The sequence below is a fragment of the Lepisosteus platostomus genome (genome assembly GCF_059453375.1).
Source record: "Lepisosteus platostomus isolate fLepPlt1 chromosome 5 unlocalized genomic scaffold, fLepPlt1.hap1 SUPER_5_unloc_1, whole genome shotgun sequence".
In the NCBI taxonomy this organism is placed as follows: domain Eukaryota; kingdom Metazoa; phylum Chordata; class Actinopteri; order Semionotiformes; family Lepisosteidae; genus Lepisosteus; species Lepisosteus platostomus.
In genome coordinates, this window is record NW_028291471.1 from 20395 (window position 1) to 44042 (window position 23648).

Sequence of the window (23648 nt, forward strand, 5' to 3'; positions counted from 1 at the left end):
GGAGGAAGTTATTTCGCCAAAATCATGACCTCAGCTCTTCCTCCCATCTCCCGGCTGTAGGCGACGCGTTCCGAGAGGCCAGAGGCGGCGGAGACGGGGGGCCCGCGGCGCCCACACGGGTCCCCTGTACGGGCGGGGCCGCCGACGCCGCCGCCGCCGCCCTGCCCTGCGACCTGGAGCCGCGCTACGAGACGCTGTGGTTCGTCCAGCGGCGCGACGCGCTGGCCCTGGCCGTGTCTGCCAGCAGGAGGCCCGACCACCAGGGCTTCCACTACGTCGAGAGGCGGGACCCGCGGTACGCGCTGGCGCCGAGCGCCTCGGCCGACCGCGCCGCCAGCCTGACCATCGAGCGGGTCACCCCGGCAGACCAGGGCCTCTACTACTGCGCCGACAGAGACAAGGGGCGGTTTCGCATCGGGAGAGGAGCCAGGCTACAACCCTCTGTGTAAAGAAGCGCCTCCTGTCCTAACTAGAAGGAGCTCACCGAGCTGTGTCTGGAGAGAAGCCAGGGTATTGGCTTTAACAAACTGTGTGAGCAGCTTGTTCCACACCCCCACCACCCTTTGTGTAAAGGAGAGCCTCGAGTTTGCGGTTTTCAACACTCTTCTCTGTAGTTTCCACTGCGGCCCTCTGGTGTCGATGTCTCTGATTGGGAAGACAGGCCCACCGTCTATGCCTGCGCTCGACAGTCGATGTTTTTTTTATTTCCTATTAGCACCGCAGACGCTGGTGTCATTGATCTTTTTACCTTGAGTGACCGAAGGTTTTCGATGTCCAATGCGGATCTGTGCTCGTTTAAAAAAAAAAAGAGGACAGACATTTCATTCGGGCTGAGCGGTGTCTCTGTGGCTGAGGATCTGCGTCTGTGACTGGAAGGTTGCTGGTTCAAATCCCATGGCCAGTGGAGGAATCCTACTCTGTTGGGCCCCTGAGCAAGACCCTTAACCCCAACTGCTCCAGGGGCACTGTACAATGGCTGACCCTGTGCTCTGACCCCAAGCTCCTCTCCCTGTCCGTGTGTCTATGTATCATGGAGAGCTAGCTGGGGTATGTTAAAGAGATAATTTCCTAATGCGAGAAATTGTAAAGGGTTAATAAAATGATGCTATTTAAAAGATGAATTGCGACGGCTAATGAAGATGAAGCTGGGTCATATATTACTGTTTTTCTTGCTCAGAGGCAGCGGTGCAGAGCGAAGGACGGGCTTGCAGCTCCCCTGCCTGCTGATCCTGTCTGCCCTCCTCTCCTCGGTCTGCGTCTTCTACATCTTCCACAGAGGGGGTAGGCAACGTTTTTTTCATTTTGTGTCTGCCCTGTTAAGGTCAGGATCTCGCCCAGCTGTGTCTGGAGAGAAGCCAGGGTATCGGCTTTAAAAACATGGCTCAGCGGCTTGTTCCCCCCTCCCACCCCCCTTTTTGTACAGAAGTGCCTCGTGTCCTGACTGGAGGATCTCGCCCAGCTGTGCCCTGAGAGAAACCAGGGTACTGGCTTTAACAACATGGCTGAGCAGCTTGTTCCACACCCCCACCACCCTTTGTGTACAGAAGCAACTCCTGTCCTGACTGGAGGAGCTCATCCACCTGTGTCTGGAGAGAAGCCAGGGTATTGGCTTTAACAACATGGCTGAGCAGCCTGTTCCCCACCCCCACAAGCCTTTGTGTAAAGACGTGCTGCATGGCACACTGCTTGTGGTTTGGCTTGGTCCCGCTTCTGTGTATAGACTTAAAGAGACGTTAACTCGAAGTGAAAGGGGGGTCTTAATCTCCCCACACCCAAAAAAATAAGTCATTTTATTTCTGTTTGTGTCTTTTCAGCAAAATGCGGACGACAAACCTAAAAGGCATGAGGGAGAATCCCAGCTTCGGCAGTCGATATTTGTTTTTCCTGAGACGACCTGAACTACCCCCCAACAGAACACGGCACACCGGACCCTCTACAATATAATCCGCCCTTGCACAAACCCGCAGAGCTGCAGGTCAGCACGGTATCCCCCCTCATGCCCGCCGCTGCACACACACACACCCACCGGAAATGCCTCTTCTTTACCAGAGAGCTGACTGGAAGTCGAGAGCATGTCAGAGTAAGAGTGAGGGCCGCTAGCGGCGAACCTGTTTTCTTTCTTTTTTTAATGCAAAACCAAAAAGAAGGATCTGAACACGAGCCGTTTATTGCGCTGGGCTCTGGGGCTAGGTGGAAAGGGGGGGGATTATTTTTAACACAATTACGTGCTACTACTAAGATTCCTGCATTTTCTATTGATTCTACGCGTTCCTTCCATGTGAAATGAAACACCCCATGTCGCGACAGGCTCGGCTGCAGGAAAGACGGGCTTTAGTTCTGTTTAAAACAAAAAAGAATACCCGCCTGTAGGTGACTTTCGCTCTGCAGAAGAGCTTTGTCATGGTCTAAGCAGTCAGGATGCTACTCTGCGGTTTTTAAAGCGCCGTTCCGGGGGGTCTGCAGTAATTGTTCTCGCTTGTTGTGGACTCCTTCCTGTTTCTTACTTTTTGACGTCGGAAAAAAAAATCAGTTCCCCCCCAGAGAATCGTTACCTCTTGTTACTTTTGAGCCGGTGCAAGATGTCATATGAAAAAGGAGCACGTGTTTATCTGTGTTCATCTGTGGATGAAAACGGGTAGTTTGGACGTGTACCAAAACAAAACCGCCCCTGCTTTCACGCTTATCACGCGGAAATACAATAGGACTGAACCTCAAACAACAAATCACTCCTGTCTGTCTTGTTGGGTCGTGAGTGGTTGATTTGTTCCAGGGGCTCATCCAGCTGTGTCTTGAGAGAAGCCCGGGTATGGGCTTCAACCACAGGGCTGGGCAGCTTGTTCCACACCCCCACCACCCTCTGTGTAAAGATGTGCCTCCTGTCCCATCTGTGTCTGGAGAGAAGCCAGGGTATCGGCTTCAACCACGGGGCTGGGCAGCTTGTTCCCCACCTCCACCTTCCTTTGTGCAAAGTAGCACCACCTGCTCTCTGTCTGAAATGCACTTCCTTTGTGCCCTCTTGTCCATGATTCAGTATTCAATCTGAAGAATACAGCTGGACTGACGTGGCCAGTGACCTTTAAGGATTTAGAAAATTGTATCACATTCCCCCCATTCTCCTCTGTTTGAGAATAAAGAGATCCAGTTACTTATCCCTTCTTTTCAGCACAGAAATGTATCCTATGTGGTCCCAGAGCAGCTATGTCTTTTTGAGTAAAATCGTATGTGGCATTCTCACCAAGGTGTGGACTATGGCGTGCAAGTGGAACATTGCGTGGTTTTGTTTTTTGCAGCAGGTACCCTTGTGTATGAACGCACATTTCTGCACTGTACCGGGGCATCTGTGAACAGGAAGTTGCCGTCATAGAAAGACCGAGGTTGTTGCATTCCTCGCCGCCTGCAGCAGAGGAATACGTGGGGGGGAAATTAGACGAATATTAAGATCTGGTCATGTACATGAAACGGGTTTGTGTGTGTGTGTACACTGCCCCATGATGGAGATTCGCTAGTCGTTCTCCAGAAACAGCAGTGAAACGGGGATCAGGGGGCAGGAGTGGACGCTCAGAGGGTGTGCGTTTTGGAAAGGAGAACGAGTGGCGCTACTTTACACAAAGGGTGGTGGGGGTGGGGAACAAGCTGCCCAGCCGGGGTGTTAAAGAGGATCGCCTGGTGCCCGTCAAGACACAGCTGGATAAGATCCTCCAGTCAGGACAGGACAGAGAAGGCGCTTCTTTACACAAAGTTTGGCGGGGGTGGGGAACGGGCAGCTTTAACATCCTGTGTTGTCCAGCCCCACCTGTGTGTGTGTCTGTCTCCCTGACTCTGACAGAAGCTTCGCAGGGCACCAATGTCCTCTGCTGTCCCATCCTCTGCTTTTTGCTTCGCTGGACTACCGAGGGGCTGAGTTAGTGTGCAGCCACATGAGTGGTTTAATCACCTATCTTCTCCATATCTCTAAATACTGAGCTGCTCCTGCCTGATCTCTCTCTCTCTCTCTCTCTCTCTCATCTTCATTAGCCAGAGGTGTGCTCACTCTGTGGACTCCGATTCTGAGTGATAGCAGTATCTATTTTTTTCCTCAATTGAATGCTGACTGAAATCTCCACGTCGATAGATAGATGGGGATGGTAGGTGTGTGTGTGCATGTGTGATCCTGTAGAGTAGAAGTTAAGCCGATAGACACGTCATCGGAAGATTCTGGTTTATTCTTACTGACAGAAACGGATTGGTAAGTGAAGAGATGGGGTTTGTGGCATGGGTGGTGTAGGTTTGAGCCTTGCACCCAGCTGGTGGGGGGTTCAAGTCCTGCCTGAGTCTGCAGGTTTGTTGTCAAGTCCTGCTGATATTAAAAGGTTGATAAATAAAGAGATTAGACTTTCTGTGTGTGTGCCTTTATAGAGTATAGGTTTAGACTGTGCATCTCCTAGATGTGTGGTTGCAGCCTCAAATCCTACCTGAGACCTGTGATTTCATTTCAAGCAAATTCTTACTAATAGTAACACATTGATAAGTAAAGAGTTTAGTGCTGTGGTGATATGGGCCTATAGGGTTGGGGGTTAAGACATGTTCATACATAAACAAAAGGGGGGTCTATGTCAGGGTGGGTCTGTAGAGGAGAGATTAAGATATGGGGTTCTGGTCTTGCATGCTGCAGCCTGTCTGTTTTCAAGTTCATTCTTACTGACATCAACACATTGATAAATAAAGAGATTGATCTCTTGTATGTGGGCAGGCTTGTAGCATAGTGGTTACATCCCTAGATTTGGGAGTGGGTGGTGGGTTCAAATCCAATTTAAGCCCTGATCTTCACTTTAATTCTTACTTAAATATCAGAACCTTCATAAATAATGACACTGAGGTCAGGGGAACATGGTGCTGTGGTTTGGAGTTTAATGCTCTGTGCTCATAGGTGTTAAGGTGTGGGCTCAAATCCTGGTTAGAAAGGGAGCTTTCTTTTCAATTTCTGACTTTCAATTTCTGTAGAGTAGGGGTGAAGGCTTTGCGCTCATGTTTGGCAGGTTGTGGGTTCAAATACACCTCCAAGTGTCATTTTCAGTTACAGTCTCCCAGAGAGGGGCACATTGATAAGGAAAGAGATTGGAGATGACCTGGTTTGGCCCTTTAGTTAGTAAAGGCTGTGGGCTTGTAACTCTGGGAGTGTGGGTTCAAATCCTGCCTCAGGACCAGGGGTTTCTTTTCAATTACACTCTTAATAAGAGTAACACGTTGATAAGTAAAGAGAATGGGTCTGTGAGTGTATGTCTTTGTTGAGTAGGGGCTAGGACTCTGGACTTGTGGCTGAGTGGGTGTGGGCTCAAATCCTGGCAATAATTGCATGTTGTTTGTCAGTATAATTCTTAGCAACAGTAACACATTGCTAAGTAAACAGATAGGGGTTGAGCTTTTAGGCCCAGAGGTTAGGAGTCTGGGCTTGTGGCTGACTGGTTGTAAGGAGGAGAGAGTGAGTGGGTAGCAGGGACAGAGCAGAGTATCTAGATTAGCCCAGGGTGAGGGGCTCTTGGGTTCACATTCTACTGAATATGTTGATAGTTTTTGAAAATTTTCAGTAGAAGGTAAACCCCAGAACCCCTCACCCTGGGCTCATCCAGTTACTCTGCTCTCTCTCTCCTCCTTACCCAGTTACCTGCCCCTGCCACTGTCACTGCTCACTCCTGAGCTCAGCACCCAGCCTGGTCTTGAACCTGGGAGAACAGTCTTTTACCTTCTCTTCTATTGATCCCCCCACCTACCCTTATAGTTCCCCTGACTTATCAACACCTTTCTGTCAAGAAGGACTAAACTACAAGCAGACCTGTTTCAGCAAGATTGTAACCCACAACCACCAGACTGTGAGCCCATAGCCTCAACCTTCACACTATGGAGGCACACACTCACAGCCCCACTCTCTTCACACTTATCAGTGTGTTGACATTTCAGGAAGACTTAAACTGAAAACAGACCACAGGTCTCAGAGAGGGTTTGAACCCACAACCAATCAGCCATAAGCTCAGTCTTAGCCTCTACTCTACAAAGGCACCCAGACATAGACCCACTCTCTTTCCTTATCAGTGTGTTATTCTTATAAAGAATGTAATTAAAAATAAACACCTGGCTTGAGGCAGGATTTGAACCCACACTCCCAGAGTTACAGACCCACAGCCTTTACCAACCCTCTATAGCACCACACTGTCCCATCCCCAATCTCTTTCCTTATCAATGTGTCCTTCTCTGTGAGACTATAACTGAAAAGGAAACCAGGGGTGCAAAGCAGGACTTGAACCCACAACCCTTGAAAGCAGCCTCACACTCTTCACCACCACACCACAGGGCCAGACAACCATCAACCCACTCGAATGGAATTGGAAAGAATCATTAAGGCCCCCATAGGATTCAAACCCACAAGTCATAAGCCTAGAGACTCTTCTATAGAGTCACACAGCCACAAGAAATTTAAGTAATGATTAAAATGGAACTAAAGCAGGAGTCACAGACAGGATTTCAACCCACAACCACCCTTCCCTGAGCTTGGGGCCGTAACCACTATCTTAAAGGGCTGCACAGCTACTACCCCCAATCATTTTATTTATCAGTGTGTTGATGTCTGAGAGAATTGAAGTGAAAAGAAACACGTGGTATTCAAACCTCCACCCTTTTAGCTAGCAGCATGGAGTTTTAACCACAACACTATAGGGCCACGTGCATCCCAGTCCCCTCTTTTTATTTATCAGTGTGTTCATGTCAGGACACATTAAACATAAACCAAAATCCACCCATGATTCAAACCCAGAACAATCCAGCCATAGGTCCAGAACCTTAGGCATTACTCTATAGGGCCATGCACCCTGATCACCTATCGCTTTATTGATCAACGTGGTAGTACACCTGAGCTTGAAAGCAAAGCTCACATAACTCCCAGCGTTTGAACCCCTGATGCATCAGCTAAGAGTATAGATCCCTCCCTATGCACTACTCTATAGGACAGCAAACAAAGCACCCGACCTTTATTGACTCATGTGTGAATGTCAAGTAAGAATGGAAAATAAACCTCCTCTATTACCAAGGACTGGAACCCACAGCTCCCGGGCTACAAGTCAAGAGCTCTTCCCAATGAGCCCCAATGTCTTCTTGGTCTCCTATCCAACTGTCAGCGGTCACTTGTATTAAATATCTCTCTTATATCTCTTCTTTTATTCTGCAGCGGTTATGTGGCTGAATATCGGGGGGGCAGACTAACTCAAATCGACGTGTGTGTTCGCCTTGAGCAACGACAGACCCATGTCCAGCGCCGTCTTGCTTGAGCTTGGTGCAACTCACACCGCCCCGCTCCTCTTTATCGTTTTCATCCTAAATCTCTCCTGCGGTCACAACCCTCGTGTCTTCTGTTGTCGGAAGTTTTCTCCGTGCTGCCCAGCGCCGCTTGCTACCGGCGACTGCCGTCCTCCGACACCTGACAGGAGAGAGGCCACTGACCCGCGGCACAGGAGGAGGGACTCGGTTTCGCGAACGAGGCGTTCTGATTGGACGAACTCGCGTGGCTAATTATACCCGCTTTTCTTATTGGATGGCTCAGTCACTTCACCCACACAGGACGGGTAACCGCCCCTATTTAAATAAAAGAAATGGACCAATAGGAGAGTCGGTCAGCCCCCCGCAGCCACACCCCCCTCAGAGCGCTGCTCTTGTGACGTCAGTTCTCCAGCAGCCAGAGAGGAGTTGAGCTCTGCTCCTACAAATGTTCACATGTAGATAATATGCTGTCCAACCTAGATCGAGACCTAGTTATCAGGCGTTAAAAACGCAATGAGGAGCCCAGAGAATCATGCAAAACCCATTACCAGTCCAGTGACGACTGACTGGTACCGCCGAGACCCAGACGGAACCGGTCTCTCCAGACAGCCTGTGCCGAACTGGGTCCTATTACGGCCGTGACGGCTCAGATAATGAGCTTCTGCGGGTTTCAGACCGGACTGACGTTACGAAGCGGCTTGCGGGACTGACTCAGGTGAACGAGCGGGTTTAGGAGAATAACTCCAATGACACTATCCCGGAATTCTGCCCTGAGTCACTGTTTACAGTGTTAATACACAGCCGCTCTTCGCGAAATAAATAAGATCAAGCTCAGTCTAGGAAACCTTTCGCATTAAACCACAAGAGCGCGCCACAGGTGCAAAAGCAGACTAGTTTTCCCAATTACTGCATTTTCTATCGCAAAGACGTTTTTATATGTGCAGCCCAGAAAGATACAACTTTTTTCAAAACACAAATTCATTAAAAATAACAGTCGGGAATGGAAAAAGTCAGGATAAAGGCATATACAGCATGAGACACTTTCAAGAGGGAAATTATTTACTCTCAAGTACAAATTGTGCACATTTGACTAATAATGTTCCATAAAAACATCGGAGGTCCGGATATTTTCGCGATCCTTATCAACAATTGTTCTTAGTGCTACAAGAATGGATACAAATTAGATCAGGAATATGGGCCGCTTGGCAGTTTGTAGCTAATTGATCCAAGAGTCTTATTTTTAACCCCGATTCCAGTCCAATCTTGTGTTCATTTACTCAGAGCTTCATGGTTGGTAGGCTCTTGCCTGCCAGGATCTCTGAAGGACAAAAAAAAAAAAACATCTCTAGCTGCTTATGAAGAGTCCCATTCTTCCAAAAATATAATGTAAACGATCATATTGTGTTTCGATAGAAATCTGCCCTGAGATATATTTTTTTACATTTAATAAATAAAAATTAGTTCAGTTGAATGTAATTTATTGAGGTTGTGCTCTGACATAGCGCCCATCCGCTTTCCAGAAGAAAAGGAGCTGCTCTGGGGGGATTCCGGATGCAGGGGTCCCATCACAGTGGAGAGTGACCTCGTCGCCGACTCTCACAGACACATCCGCATCTGCAGACGATGCTGGGAGACAATGAGGACGGAGCAACATCAACGAGAGACAAAGGTCTTTCAATCCAGTTTGAAAGAGTGTGATCATAGGAAACACAGCGAGACACTCCTGTACACTATTCACGAGAAACTATGCCTTTTGACTCCAATTTAAAAGGGTGTGATCATGCTAAACACCAGAGACTCCAGGCAAAGCTTACACAGTGAGACACATGTGAGACAACACATTTTTACTCCAGTTTAAAAGAGTGTGATCAGACAGATCAGGGGAAACTGGTACACTGTTCACCTCCATTTCTAACCGACTGGAAAAATTATTGAATGAAACTAGGATTAATTCATTCAGGGTCTTGTTTCCTATGGAAGCTTATTGGCGCCACAGAGGAAAAAAAATTAACTCATTTATACGAGAAAGTTATTCAGTTTAAACACAATAGTTAATTTGTGACCAATGTCACCTCCTATATTAATACTGTGCATTTCATTGTACTGTATGTGCAATAATATTGCTCCATGTTGGGGAACTACCATCTCTTCTAACCCTGGATATCAGAAGCGGTTGCATCTATGATAAGCTGGACTAGGCACTTGTGTCAATTTTCAGTTTTTGCTGCTCAGTCTCTTTCAGAAGATGAAACAGTGTAGATCAAGGCAAACCCAAACACACCTCCAGTGTATCTGGCAATAGTCAACAACATTATTTCATTTATTTCAATAAGAATAAGAATACTGATAAATCTTTGTAAAAACTTATATTCACCAACCAAAAACAAATGTGAAGTTTGATTAGCCGATTCTCAAGGAGTTCTTAGTTAATAATTGTCATATTAATGGTCACTTATTTAATATCATGAGAAATGAGATGTGTGATTTCATTTACTATCCTATTAACTTCTACACAACACCATTTAGGGTTTTAAAACATGCAGATATCCCCTAAACATTTTTATCTGCAGCACAAATCCAACTGGATAAATATTTTTTAGAAAAAAAAACTTTAAAACCGATACACTGCTGAAAAATACACCTCTCACACACAAATTATTCTGAATTTATCCCCAAACCTTATTAAATATTAAATGTATATTTTCACAGGTTCAATTCTTATTTTGTAAGAGATTATGGAAAATAAAGAGTGCCCAGTCTGAGTGAGAGATCAGAGGTGTGTCCATCGTGCAGGGACAGTGTGAGAGGGAGAGATCAGAGGCATGTCCAGCGTGCAGGGACAGTGTGAGAGGGAGAGATCAGAGGTGTGTCCAGCGTGCAGGGACAATGTGAGAGGGAGAGATCGGAGTTGTGTCCAGCGTGCAGGGACAGTGTGAGAGGGAGAGATCGGAGTTGTGTCCAGCGTGCAGGGACAGTGTGAGAGGGAGAGATCGGAGGTGTGTCCAGCGTGCAGGGACAGTGTGAGAGGGAGAGATCAGAGGTTTGGTCAGCGTGCAGGGACAGTGTGAGAGGGAGAGATCAGAGGTGTCCAGTGTGAGATTCTGTGATCTGGGGCTCCTCTGGTCAGTACAGGTCAGGTGTGCCAAGAGGGGATTTGTGAATTGTTGAGAGTGAAAATCAACAGGAAATATAAATTTGTGAATGGAAATTGATACTCACCCTCTGTCAGTGCAAGCAAAAGAAAGAAAACCAACACAGGAAGTCGCATCGTAAGATTCACCCTGGGGAAAGAGACAAGGGACCTTAAAGAGGGAACTACCATGTTTTTTTATATATCAGGGTTAGAAAGATACTGTTTGCTGATGTAAAACAGGAACATATAAAACCTCTAATTTCCTGACTTACACTGAATCGCCGCAGTGTTCTGTGATTCAGAATGAATCGAGGGAAACACAACTGCCAGTGAGGTGGAGCGGCCCTGTGACACTGTCCACTCAGGCTTGTGGATCTGTCTCTTTTAATCCAGTAGAAATCCTGCTCTTGACTTCCAAATGGATTTGCCCACCAATATGTTTCATTCTTAATTCAGCCTGCAGATCATGCTGGAACAATTCTGTGTGAAACGTCTGCTGCACAACCTGGACGTATTCGCTCGTACATCCGTACATCTGTCATCACAGGGACTAGTGAGCAGGAAGGGCCGCATCACAATTTGTTGGGATTCTCAGTCGTGCCCATGGCGAGACCAGGGGTTTGCCAGAACATAGCGACCTACAGTACTTTCACAAAATTCACGATTCTGTGCCGTATTTTGAAATTTGTACAATGTTTCTATACCTACAATTAATTTATTTTGTCAGAGATTTAATAACCGGTCTGAGAACCTGGGACTGCAGTTCCTCTTTAATGTAGCCTGGTAATCTAGGTGTAACACAGGTGTCCCCCGCTACCAGATGCAGTACTCAGGTCCTGTGCCATTCTAAGAAACCCCCTGGAGACCCTCCAAATGCATATTCTTGATTTCTCAGAAAATAAGAGATCCCCACTCAGAGCCTGACCACACAGCCATCCCGTCTGAATTCTCTGTAAATCTGTGCTCTGCTGCAACACACCTGGAGATTCGGTTATGAAGGAATCTATGCATTATTTCATTCTTAAAGCTTATTTTATCAAACACGTCGCGATGTAAAACCGTTCTGTGACCACCATGTTGTGAGATTTCCAGGAGCGACGCCTTTAATGAATTCTCATCTCTCCCTAAGAATGCAACGAGTTTATCGTATTTTAACAGCAGAACGTTGAATTCAGACGCCACAAACTGGAGTCTAAAACAGAGACCGTCGTATTTGTCAAAGTAAGGAGACTGGTTGGTAAAATATCTACACTCTGTCATTGACAAATCTGGCAAATGACTCCACTGGTCCACTTTTCCGTGTCAGTATAAACTACAGAACGACAGGTGTCGCTTTGCCTCACCTCCCCGCCCGGCTGCAGGTCTCCAGCGCTCAACACCGGCTCTATCTTACTCATTACTTCTGCTCTGTTGCTTTAAATGTCACCGCGCTACTTTTCACCAGTTTTAAACCTCCGTGCACGGGCTGCCTGAAGCCGCAAGGAAGAAAGTAACTATTCATCCTGTCTGAAGCCCACAACCCAAACTAAAGGAAGTTTTTGGTCAGACATCCAACTCCTCCAAGATGCACTCAACTTCCACGCTAGTTTCTATCATGTTGTCTGACAGCAGCGAGGTGCCGGTGGATCAGTCCCCGACAGAGAGAAGCAAAGCTCGCGGCAGGTTTGAAGAAGCTAACTACGCGCACTAGCTACAGTCTGTGGGCAGGACTTCGACCTCCGCCGCATTGTGATTGGATAAATACAGAGAAGCCCTACACCTCCGCCGTTGTGATTGGATGAATCCAGACAAGCCCCAACACGAACATTTAGTAACCTTGAACTCGCTCTCTCTCTCTGCTCACGGAGATTAGAAATTGTACTAGAAAAAAAAATGAGTATATGGAATTTCCCTCCCAAGTTGGTTTTTCCATATAAACGTGATATGGAATTTTTGTTAAAATGTCACTTTGACATTAGTAGAATTCCTCTTAAATTATCTAACTTTCTTAAACAAGTTCTATTGTATTTGGTTTTAATATATAAGCATAACTTTTCACCATATACATATTGTATTTGGAATCATAAAGATAGAGGGTATCAAAATAAAAGCATATTTATTCCGATTTGGTATGATAACAAAATCTGGCTAGTGGCCCAATTGTGTGTTATCTGTATTTTGTAATAATGAGAATGAATCTTTGTTACCTTTCTTTCTTAACTGCAGATAAACAAAACTGTTTGGGATAGATTTGCAAAATGGTATTTTCCACAGAGGTCAATGGTCTAATACTGCCCCCTCTATTCATGCTTTTAAAGTTGAATTCCTTTTTTTAATTTAAATTCTATTAGAAATTTAAAGAATCAAAAGGGGAGACATATGATGGAAATATGTACGTAAAAAGTATCATGTTTTAGCTTTTACAATTGGGAATTCTTCTGGCTGTCAAGTGTCTATTTCTATTTTAAAATTCTGTCTCCTTTTTTTGTCTCCAGTCACTAGAAGCGTTGGCTGCCAAAATAATGTCAGCAGATCTTAAGAGTGTTTTGGATGAGGCAGTTAAAATAGTCAACTTCATAAAGAGCAGGCCTGTACAGTCACACTTACTTCGAGTGCTATGTGAAGAAATGGGTAGTGATCATGTTCAGCTTCTTTTGCACACCGAGGTTCGATGGCTTTCTCGGGGCAAGGTGCTTACTCGGCTTTTTGAGTTGCGTGATGAAGTAAGAATTTCTTTTATCCGACTCAGAATTTGAGCTCTCAAATCGTTTCAATGATTTCGAGCGGCTCGCTAAATTGGCTTATCTTGCGGAGATTTTCAGTCACTTAAATGGACTCATCCTTGGTCTTCAAGGTAAAGCAGTGACGATTTGTCACGTCCGAAGTAAAATAGAAGCCACAATAAAGAAACTGGAAATGCGGGCCAAACGTGTCGACCGGTCAAACTACGACTCGTGTGAAAATGTGTCAGATTTTCTTACAAAAGAACAAATGCAGCTACCAGCCTCTATCACAGAGTTATTTACATAGCACCTGCAAAGTTTGAGGACCCAACTGCGCGACTACTTCCCGGCTCCAGATGTTCGGTTTAGCTGGATTGAAAATCCTTTTGTGAGTTTATGCGAAGTGCCCCTCGCAAGTTTGAGCACAAAGGAAGACAGTCTATCCTGTGACAGTGCTTTAAAATTGATTTTTTCAAAGAAATGCTTAACCAAGTTTTGGCTTCATGTTACTTCGGAGTATCCTGGTCTTTCAGACAAAGCAGTGACATTTTTGATGCCGTTTCCGACAACATATCTTTGTGAAACTTGAGTTTCTGCGCTGGTGGCACTAAAGACCGAATACAGTAGCTTAATGTTGAGCCAGACCTCTGCTTGCAGCTTTTCTCTCTAGGTTACTGGTGAGGTATAGAGCTAGCCCGTTTCAAAACGGTGAGGACGGGCTGGTCCTTGTGTTGGCCGCGTAAGTTTTTATGGCTGTAATAGGCTGGGAACCTCTGCTCTAGCGTATAGAAACATATTGTAAAAATAGAAGAGCGGACTCGCCCTGTTGGCATGCAGTGGGGCTGCAGCGCCTGCGCAGTGGAGACGGGGGAGGTTCCCCGACTCCTCACTGGGTTTCTAGAAAACACCCAAGAAGGAACTGCTTCACAGCGGAGTGAGTGGAAAAAAAGAGAGAATATGAAGAAAGGGAAACGATCGACGGGGCTCAGGAACAGATGCCAAGCCGCAGAGATGCAAAGAGTTCGGGAGCTGCACAAATCAGCCTGCCGTGGTGTCTCTCACTCGTCTGAGTGTTTCTGGGGCCCTTCATAACGGCCTTTACACATCTTGTGATGTTTTAACATTGGAGAAACTCCGTCCCCTCGGGGCAGGTAGGTCACCTTTCCTTTTCTTGGATTTGGTCAGGGTGCGAAGGCCCCAGGCACTTGCACTCCGAAATGTTGCAAAAAGAGGGATGAACGCTGCAGTGGCTTCCGAGATATCTCTTCCGTTGTTCTTGCGTATAACACGGGAGTCCAGGTCGACGGCATGATTTTATGATTAACAGAGCAACGTTTACTTGTAAGGTGGTGCTTGTATCCTTTATTTTTAAATATTAAACAATTAAATTATAAATAATTTACAAATACAACCAGAGGATCAGAAACGGGTACAAGAGGAAAAAAAACAAACATTTAACCGCCAGACGTAATGAAGTAAATTATGTGATCAAGTCACAAAATTAAAGTTAAAAAAATAAGGTCACTTAATAATAGATGTAAGAGCTCGGAGCATTATAGAGCGATCGACGTTTTGTGAGGCCGATCGCCGATTTTATGATCCCTGGGTGTGTGTGGCGTGTTACTATCCAGCCCAAGACGCACAAGATGGTAGAATGGTTTTATTAACAAGACGGACAACGATTGTTGCAGGCAGCTCACATGAAGTGACAAGCAGCAGGTTAACGGTCCTTTTATCTAAGGAAGATGACCATAATCCGAAGAGTATTTTTTTTATTTCTTTCGAGATGGAGGCGTGCTGGTGGCATCCTGCCTGTTACAGCACCTCTGTGTCTTGTTTGTCGTCTTTTCTTTTCTTTCGGTTGGTTTTTCTTTCTTTTCTTTGCCGGCGGGTCGATTTTCGATCACACAACAAGATGGATACTAGGGAGTCGAGATACTACTTTTTGGCTGTTACTCGGACCACTGTTTGCTTCCGGTTGTAATGCAGATAGCTGCAGAGTAAGTGTTTACACACGTGACGCGCTGGGAGCACTGGTGAGGAGGCGGAGGGAGTGTAGAGCATGGAGTATCGTGTGTTTAACTGAGATGTGGCTGCAGGAACAGATAGATAATACTTTATTAATCCCGTAGGGAAATTGATGTGTTACAGCAGTCCAGCCCAAGACAAGCAAAACAGACATCAGAATAGTTATAAAACAAAAGATAAACAAAATAATTAAAAATAAATACATAGGTGTGTGTGGAAAATGTGCTGATCATAGTTACTGTAAAAACAATAAAATCTGTGCAAAATGTGCATAGGTTTACACAGACTGATTGTCCAAAAAGTACAATGGAGTAAACATGCTGTCCATAGAGGAGCAAATGAAGGGCTAACAGTCCTAGCCTAGGGCAGCGTCATACACCCTGACAGCCGCCAGGAGGAAAGACCTGTGGAAACGTTCCCTTGAACACCGTTGCTGGAGCAGTCTATTGCTAAATGTGCTCCGCTGCCCAGTAACAGTCCCATGAAGCGGATGAGAGGTGTTGTTTATGATGGCTGTGAGCTTGGTCAGCATTCTCCTCTCAGCCACCACCTCCATGGGGTCAAGGCTCATCTCCAACACAGTCTGGCTCTACTAACCGGGGAGAAGCCATCATTCCCGGAGGAGCTGAGGAGGAAACGCCGAGGCTGCAGGGCCTGGTGCGACACGAAGAGAAGGAGATTTAAGCCCTATCTTCCTTCGATCATTATGGGAAATGTGAGGTCCTTAGCGAATAATAGGGCGGTGCGGAGGCTCTGTGGCTCAGGATCTGCGGGTAGAAGGTTGCTGGTTCAAATCCCGCGGCTGGCAGAGGAATCCTACTCCTTTGGGCCCCTGAGCAAGGCCCTGAACCCCAACGGCTCCAGGGACGCTGTATAAATAGCTGACCCTGCGCTCTGACCCCCAGCTTCTCTCTCCCTGTCTGTGTGTCTCATGGAGAGCAAGCTGGGGTCTGTGAAAAGATAAATCCGTAATGCAAGAAATTGTTAATTGGGCTAATAAAGTGATCTTATCTTATAAGATGGACGCGCTGGGAGCACTGGTGAGGAGGCGGAGGGAGTATAGGGAATGCAGTATCGTGTGTTTGACTGAGATGTGGCTGCAGGAACATACTGTATTCTGGACTCGAAGGCAGACAGAAACGCCACCGAGAGGAAAGGAGGGGGTCTCGCGGTGCTTGTTCACAACACATGGTGTAATCCTGGACATATTCCTGTAGCCCGGACATTAAACTGATTTGCCATCGGACTGCATCCATACTATCTTATAATAAAGAATTTTCCCTTTAAAGTGCCCCTTTAAGATGGCAACGCCGGCTGAATGATTAGTACCACTAGAAATCCAAATGTCATCCCCCCATTGACTTTTCCAAAACTGAAAATCAGGCTGATCTTTTGGTGACAAGTAGTTTCTTGTAAAAAAAAATAAAAATAAAAGTCTGCTCTCTTCTTTTTTCAAAATGGAAAAATCGCCTTTCTTTTAACTATATTCCTAATACCTCTGGGGTTAATAGAGAAAATAGAAAAAGACACAAACAATATAGAAAAAACTCTGGGGGGGGGAAAGCTACTGAACTGCGAGCTTCAAACCCTTAAAAGTGATTACAACACCACCGTGTTCAGCATTAACCGCGTTCATAACCGCTACAGGGAGATCTCTTGGGCTGGACAGTCACTGGCCACGGATCTCTTTCCCACAGCTGGTCCCTGGTGTGCCTGTCCTCGGCAGACAGATCCTCTGCAATCCTCAGGTCTTTGGCCTTCAGAGACTCGTTCTCTCTGGCCGCTCGCCACAGCATGTCCCTCGTCATCCTTCTGATGAATCCTATAATGATGGCTCTGGGCTTTGCAAGTCCACATGTTGGCTCTCCTGACGCGTTGGACTCTGTCAGTAGACGAAATCCTCCTCCTGGACTGGCAGCACTTTAGCAACGATGTCTTCATTTTGTTGCTCTGCACAGCTTTCAGTTACCTCTGTGTCGATGTCTTTTGCAACCTTTGTTATCGTGCCAAGAACGTTTACCTGCACGTCTTCCAGCGACAGGTCGCTTTTCCCCTCTCTTGGCTGCTAGAGTCCTTACAGGTGTGACGGGGGGAGACTCCAGTTCCAGCCCCACAATAATAGACCAGATCCCTAACAGACGCTGTTGAAGAAATGATAGTGGAAAAATCTGGAAAACATTACATTTGTCATTAGCATGTCCTGTGGGAAAATTCTTCATCAGAGGAGTAGGACGCAGTCTTGTGCAGATTCAGTGTTTATTGAGATTAATAAGGAAAGCAACATGTGCTGGGTCTGTCCTGCAGAACGGACACGCTCAATGCAAGGGGTACCGAGTTCTTATATACAGCACACAGAACCAGAAACAAAAGTCATATTTCATTCTTTTAACATGTCAAATTGCATTTTGTTACATGTCCATGTAGGGGTGTAACCCTGGTGTCCTGGCCAAATTTCCCATTGGCCCTTACCAATCATGGCCTCCTAATAATTCCCATCTATGAACTGGCTTCATCACTCTGCTCTCCTCCCCACTGAGAGCTGGTGTGTGGTGAGCGGACTGGAGCATCATCCAGGTGTGGCTGCACAGTGGTGGTGGTAGTGGGATTCCCCATTACCTGTAAAGCGCTTTGAGTGGAGTGTCCAGAAAAGCACTATATAAGTGTAGGCAATTATTTTTATTATCATCATCATCATTATTATTATCTCTTTTAACACATGTAGCGGGGCATGTGTTGTTGCAGCCGTTGGTACAAGTCACTTTTGTATGCTCTAACGCATATGTTGAGATAGCCTTTGTTAGCAGATCTTGGGGATCTCACTCGGACTTCTGCAGTATGTTTCGGTAGTGATATTGCAGAGCTGGAAATGTGCAGTGTGAATATTGATCCTGCTTCAGCATGAATGGCAACATTTTGTTTGTAAAGGTTAACACGAAACTGTTTTATCTGTTTATAAACTGTTTTTATTTTGGGAGCTGGAGCCTGTTCTGTCAATCAGTGGGCATAAAGCAGGGTTCACCCTGGACAGAATACACACAGGACACACATACCCTGGACATGTCCATCACACAGGACACACATACCCTGGACAGGTCCATCACACAGGACACATACAGGACACTCACACCAGGGCCAATTTTCCCAGAAGCCAGTTAACCCACCAGCATGTCTTTGGACTGTGGGAGGAAACCCACATGAACATGCAAACCCCACAGAGACAGCACCCCAGGAACTTGCCCAAGGGCCTTAGTGCTGTGAGGCAGCGATGCTAAACACTGTGCCACAGTGCAACCCAATTTTTTTTTGTCATTCTAAAGAAATCTTTCAATCTCATCACCTGTTTCAGAAAGATTGAGTTGGATTGTTTTTTCTTCCCAGCTTACTCAGAAGTCCTCACCCTGCAGCCTGGAGCCTCTCTGTCTGTCCCTCTGTTCACCGGAGAGCCAGTGGAGGTGCTGTTTGACCCTGCAGGAGCTGGAGACTCGACCTGAGTGTGTTCTATCCAGAACAGCACAGCCAGCTGTGTCCCCCAGTACAGAGACAGAGTGTCGGTGTGGGACGGCTCTCTGAAACTGCGCTCCCTCACTCCAGCTGATCAGGGGAGCTACACAGTGAGGGACCTTCAGGGAAACACCATCAGCACTGTGACAGTCACTGTGGGAGGTAAGAGGTTTCCTGACAATTTCAGTTCTCTGTAACATTATAAAGGTGCACTGCTCTTGTCAAAATGGTATGTGTGGTAATGGAAAAATAAACTTGTTTCTGAATATTGCGTGAGTGTGAGTGTCCAGTGTGCAGGGACAGTGTGAGAGGGAGCGATCGGAGTTGTGTCCAACGTGCAGGGACAGTGTGAGAGGGAGAGAACAGAGGTGTGTCCAACATGCGGGGACAGTGTGAGATGGAGAGATCTGGGGCTTCCCCATGACCTTTAGATGATGATTGAAAATGGATAGATTAATACAATCTCTCTATTATTGCAGATCCTGATGGTGGAGGGAATTCTCCAATTCTTTTCCTCCAGCTGATCCCTCCCTTCCTGCTGCTCTTCTTAGCTCTGATCTCTGGGCTCCTGGGCTCCAGGAATCGCTGGTGGAAAGGAAGCACAACCTCTGGTGTCCAGGAACTGAACCGTCCAGTCTGAAGGCAGTGCTGTAGATCAGTATTTTACAGAGCAGTATCAGCTTTGCTGTCTTGCAGAGCTCTCTGTGTGGCTTTAAGAGCTGCAGCTGTTTTTCAAAATGTAGACAGACTTTATAAGCTTGATTTTGTACTACAAATTGAGCTGCTTTGATCTTCTATCCACAGATTCAAAGATTTTTCAAAAACTGGACTGGAATCTGGGTTCAAAATGAGATTGTTGAGTGAATTTGGTATGAAGTGCCAAACGGCCCACATTCCTTATTTGTAAGCGTTCTTGGAGCACAAAAAATACAAATGCTGATATCATGAAAACATGGACTTGGAATCTTTTTCTGGAAGTTTATTATTAGGTGGATGCATGCATGTATTTATTTGTGGTTTAAGTGCAGTTTGTATTCTAGAGCACAATAATTTCAAAGTACTCTTAAATTGTGTAGTTAACATGTTATATGTAGTGTTGTAAGTGCCTTTAATTGTCCCTTTTCTCTGTCTATTCTATAATTTATAAATAAACACTTAATGTAAGTACGAAAATGGTCTTTCTTACTGCAAAGACGTTATTTCTCAATTCGAAGTGCTAAATGGATATCTGGCCTGATTGTGGTCTTTAAACATGTAGCTCTGTCGCCCTCTTGTGGGTAATTTGGTGAACTGACGCTTCCCACGCCAAGTTTCGGCCGCTCTTGATTTGAGATGGCGAAGCTCGGCTGTGCGGTATCAATACTGTTAATAATAATAATAATAATAATAATAATAATAATAATTGCTTACACTTATATAGCGCTTTTCTGGACACTCCACTCAAAGCGCTTTACAGATCATGGGGACTCCCCTCCACCACCACCAATGTGCAGCTTCCACCTGGATGATGCGACGGCAGCCATAGTGCGCCAGAACACTCACCACACATCAGCTCTCAGTGGGGAGGAGAGCAGAGTGATGAAGCCAATTCATATATGGGGATTATTAGGAGGCCATGATTGGTAAGGGCCAATGGGAAATTTGGCCAGGACGCCGGGGTTACACCCCTACTCTTTTCGAGAAACGCCCTGGGATTTTTAATGACCACAGAGAGTCAGGACCTCGGTTTTATGTCTCATCCGAAGGACGGCGCTTGTTTACAGTATAGTGTCCCCATCACTATACTGGGGCATTAGGACCCACACGGACTGCAGGGTGAGCACACCCTACTGGCCCCACTAACACCTCTTCCAGCAGCAACTTTAGTTTTTCCGAGGTTTTAGCGGGGGCTGGCAGAAGCCGTTATTCTCCCGGTCGGGTTCCGCTCGCCGCTGCGTGACATCTGAGACCTGCCGAAGCTCATATTCTGAGCCGTACGACAGAGCTCCGTCACATGTGTAATTACCGAGTCGGTGTGTGTGAGGAGAAGGGGGGGGGGGGTCAGTGCGGTTACAAGCCACTGAGGATTATATTGACTCTCCTGGTGTCCGACGGCTGTTTGTTGTTTTTTTGCCGGCGTAAACAAACCCGTCAGCAGGCCCGATTTATTAAGTAAACTAATGAATTGATACAATGACCATATTACCGGAGCTGTGCTACTGTCCCGGGGCCTGCAGGCGTGTGAGGTGGGCCGGTTCGGTTCAGTTCAGATCGGCCCTGCTCAGCTGGGCCTGAGCTCCGGTGCTGTCTGATATGGGGGGGGGCTGTCTGGAGAGACCGGTTCCGTGTGAGTCTCGGCGGGCCAGGTCATCACTGGACTGGAGATGGGTTCGGCATGATTCTCTGGGCTCTTCATTGGGGTTAAAACGAGTGAGAACTGGATTTGGCAGCGATAGCGCGAGTGATGTGTGCCTAGACTTCGGCTCGCTTTCCTCCCTGGGATATTTCTCTCAATAGTCGATCTCAGACATCACCATCGCAGGACTACAGGCCCTGCGTTAATGAGTACCTGTAAGTGTGGTTCTGACGTCACCTTTCTCTCTCATTAGAACACGGGATCCGTGGTGTTGTGGTTCGTTCGCAATTTTAGTTGACTGTTACAATTAGTTGCCCCTTTCGTCCGACATCTTTTTTTTCTGCTAGGTCGTGTAACCAAAATGTCCTACAAATGCTTCGTCCTGAAGGAAATGATCACCGCCGAGCTACACTCCCGCATCAGTTGTGCCGTTTTTACAGTCGATATGTACAATGCATTTTTTTATTAAAACGATGTTTCGTACATATTATGTATACAGATTTACTAATAAGCCTATTTTTGTTGCTGTTGTTATTCTGTAAAGCGCTTTGAGAGGCCGCCTTTAAAGGTGCTATATAAAATAAAGTGTTATTACTAATATTATTATATAACGCCAGTCATTTTAAAATGTGAGTTCTATGAGTGTTGTTCATTACCTTGACGCATCTCATTTGGGATCGGGTTATCTCCGGCTGATCGCTCGGTTTTTGCTCGTGTCGGGGTGGAGATGAGCCATCTTCTGCGGCTTCCAACAGGTCTCGGCGATACCGCTGTCCAACAGGTTGCAACCTGCTGGGGGACAGGTGACAGGTGCGTCACGATAGAACTCGGCGTTTCTGTTTTGCTGTGTTGTGTTTTCCTGCCGGCGTTTCGCACATCAGCAAACTGCCGGTTTGACCCCCTTCCGGGGGCCACTCTTTAACGCCTCAGTTCACCCGCTATCCCCCCACTTTTCTCAGCTCCAGAAATCGACCCCGAATCTGTAAAACCCCTCTGTCTCGGAGCTCGTCACTCACCCCCTTCTGCTGCTGCTGCTGATGATGACGATGGCGATGACGGCAGAAGAAGAGTTTCACCCGCTTTGAAGCCGGCCGGTCCGGACCCGCAACGACCCTCGGCTTAAGTTGTTCTCCGATACTCGCTTCGTTCACCTCCAGCTCGCCCCGAGAAAACTCGAACTTGTCCCTCGGCTGCAGTTGTCTGCGTGTTCCCCCGGCCTGACAGAGCAGGTGACGGAGACGCCCACTCTGCTGCCGGATCGCTGGAAGGCGTCTCGGGAGAGAGTTTCTGTTCGTTCTCGGCGCCGCCCTGAAATCTCCAGGATTTGCAATGTTGCTATTTTTAGTTTTTAGCCCTCGTGGGGGCGGTGACACATTTCCCCCCGCTATTCTTAGTTCAAAGGACTCTGCTTTGGGGGAGTTTCTGTTTTTCTGTTGTTCTTTCGTTTCAAACGCGGTTGAATGTATTGAAACAAAGCGGGGCAGCATTTTTACACAACATGAATCATACCCAGTTTCTTCGGACGGTCGAAGACATTTAATGTCGTTCTCCCCCCTCCCCCTTCGTACGAGGTTCAAGAAGTGTTCTCTGCCGGCGCTTGAGCTTGGGGTCGCTGTTTTGCCTCTCGTTTCTTTTTTCCAAGAGCGGACCGGAGAGACCAGTCAGACTCGAGGATGGGGCAGTATTTAAAAAAAACCCACTTCGCAGGTCAGAGGCGACGGCGTGACACGAGAATGACTTCGACACTGCTACTAAACGAGACTTTCAGTCCCTTCGCTGACTTTTGCTTTTTGTGTTACTGGGTAGGTTGTTTGTGTCCTAAATGTGCCATTGCAATTAGGAGAAATAACGGACTAGTAGTTGGTTAATAATGTACCCGAGGTTCATAAGCACTGCAATGAACTTGCCCGGAGAAATTTGTCTCCCAACTCCGCACTAAAAATTGTTCTGAACTTGCGAAGAAACCCCAAGTTTATATCTTCCAGAGAACGCTAAAACATTAGCCATTGAAATGAGAAAACCCGCCCAAAAGAACTAACGCACTTAGCTCATGCAGGTGCATCAGGCTTACATTTACGTGTATTTATTTAGCTCGTGCACATAAATGCAGCCTGTCTTTAAAAAAACAAAATGAATAAATTACCGATGTATTCTCTTAACGCGTCTGAAGTATCTCCGTATGACTTAAGTGTGGTTTGATCAAGGAAAAATACAGCGCCCACACGCAGTTGTCTTAAAAACCCAACATTATCACGTGCATTGGACAGATTAATAAATGCACATCGATAGTGGCCCGCAGATCAGTGAACCGGTCAGGATAATTCAGAGATTCCGAACCCCTGTTCAGTTTCCTGCGCGGTAGACGAGCGGTTTAATCCTCGGTACCGGATTCCTGCAGCAGGGTCTGCTCGTGGTTAATTAAGCTCACAGGTGGGAGAGACCCCTGGGCAGTAACGTAGGAACTTCAACTCAAGTTTAGCGCAGAACTGCAGGCCAAAACGCAACTTCTTAGCAACTGACAGGGGGGGAGACTCGTGTGTTCGTCGTATCCCGCGTGGGGGTATTTCATTTTTCTGCAGATTACCTAACAGGATTCTGCCAGTTTATTTCACTCATTCATTTACGGGATCTGATTATTTTTAAAGCATGGCCTTAAACTATCCTG

At 46.5% G+C, this 23648-nt stretch overlaps 3 long non-coding RNA genes across 5 annotated transcripts; 2 read left to right on the top strand and 1 right to left on the bottom strand.

Annotated features, from left to right (window-relative positions):
* Positions 1-1724: 1724 nt before the first annotated feature.
* On the top strand, positions 1725-10967 carry LOC148638361 (uncharacterized). Its single transcript, XR_015931036.1, has 2 exons — positions 1725-1975; positions 8805-10967. It is a non-coding gene; the product is annotated as an uncharacterized LOC148638361 (long non-coding RNA).
* On the bottom strand, positions 8326-22404 carry LOC148638362 (uncharacterized). 3 transcript variants are annotated; one of them, XR_015931035.1, is made up of 4 exons: positions 22000-22404; positions 21640-21772; positions 10504-10565; positions 8326-8910 (listed from the first exon to the last, which is right to left on the bottom strand). It is a non-coding gene; the product is annotated as an uncharacterized LOC148638362 (long non-coding RNA). The 3 variants fall into 3 exon arrangements; XR_015931033.1 differs by having other exon boundaries at positions 21640-21775; XR_015931034.1 differs by lacking the exons at positions 21640-21772; positions 22000-22404 and adding an exon at positions 11761-12080.
* Positions 13948-19821, top strand: LOC148638363 (uncharacterized). The gene is made up of 3 exons (XR_015931032.1): positions 13948-14270; positions 18526-18810; positions 19128-19821. It is a non-coding gene; the product is annotated as an uncharacterized LOC148638363 (long non-coding RNA).
* Positions 22405-23648: the final 1244 nt, after the last annotated feature.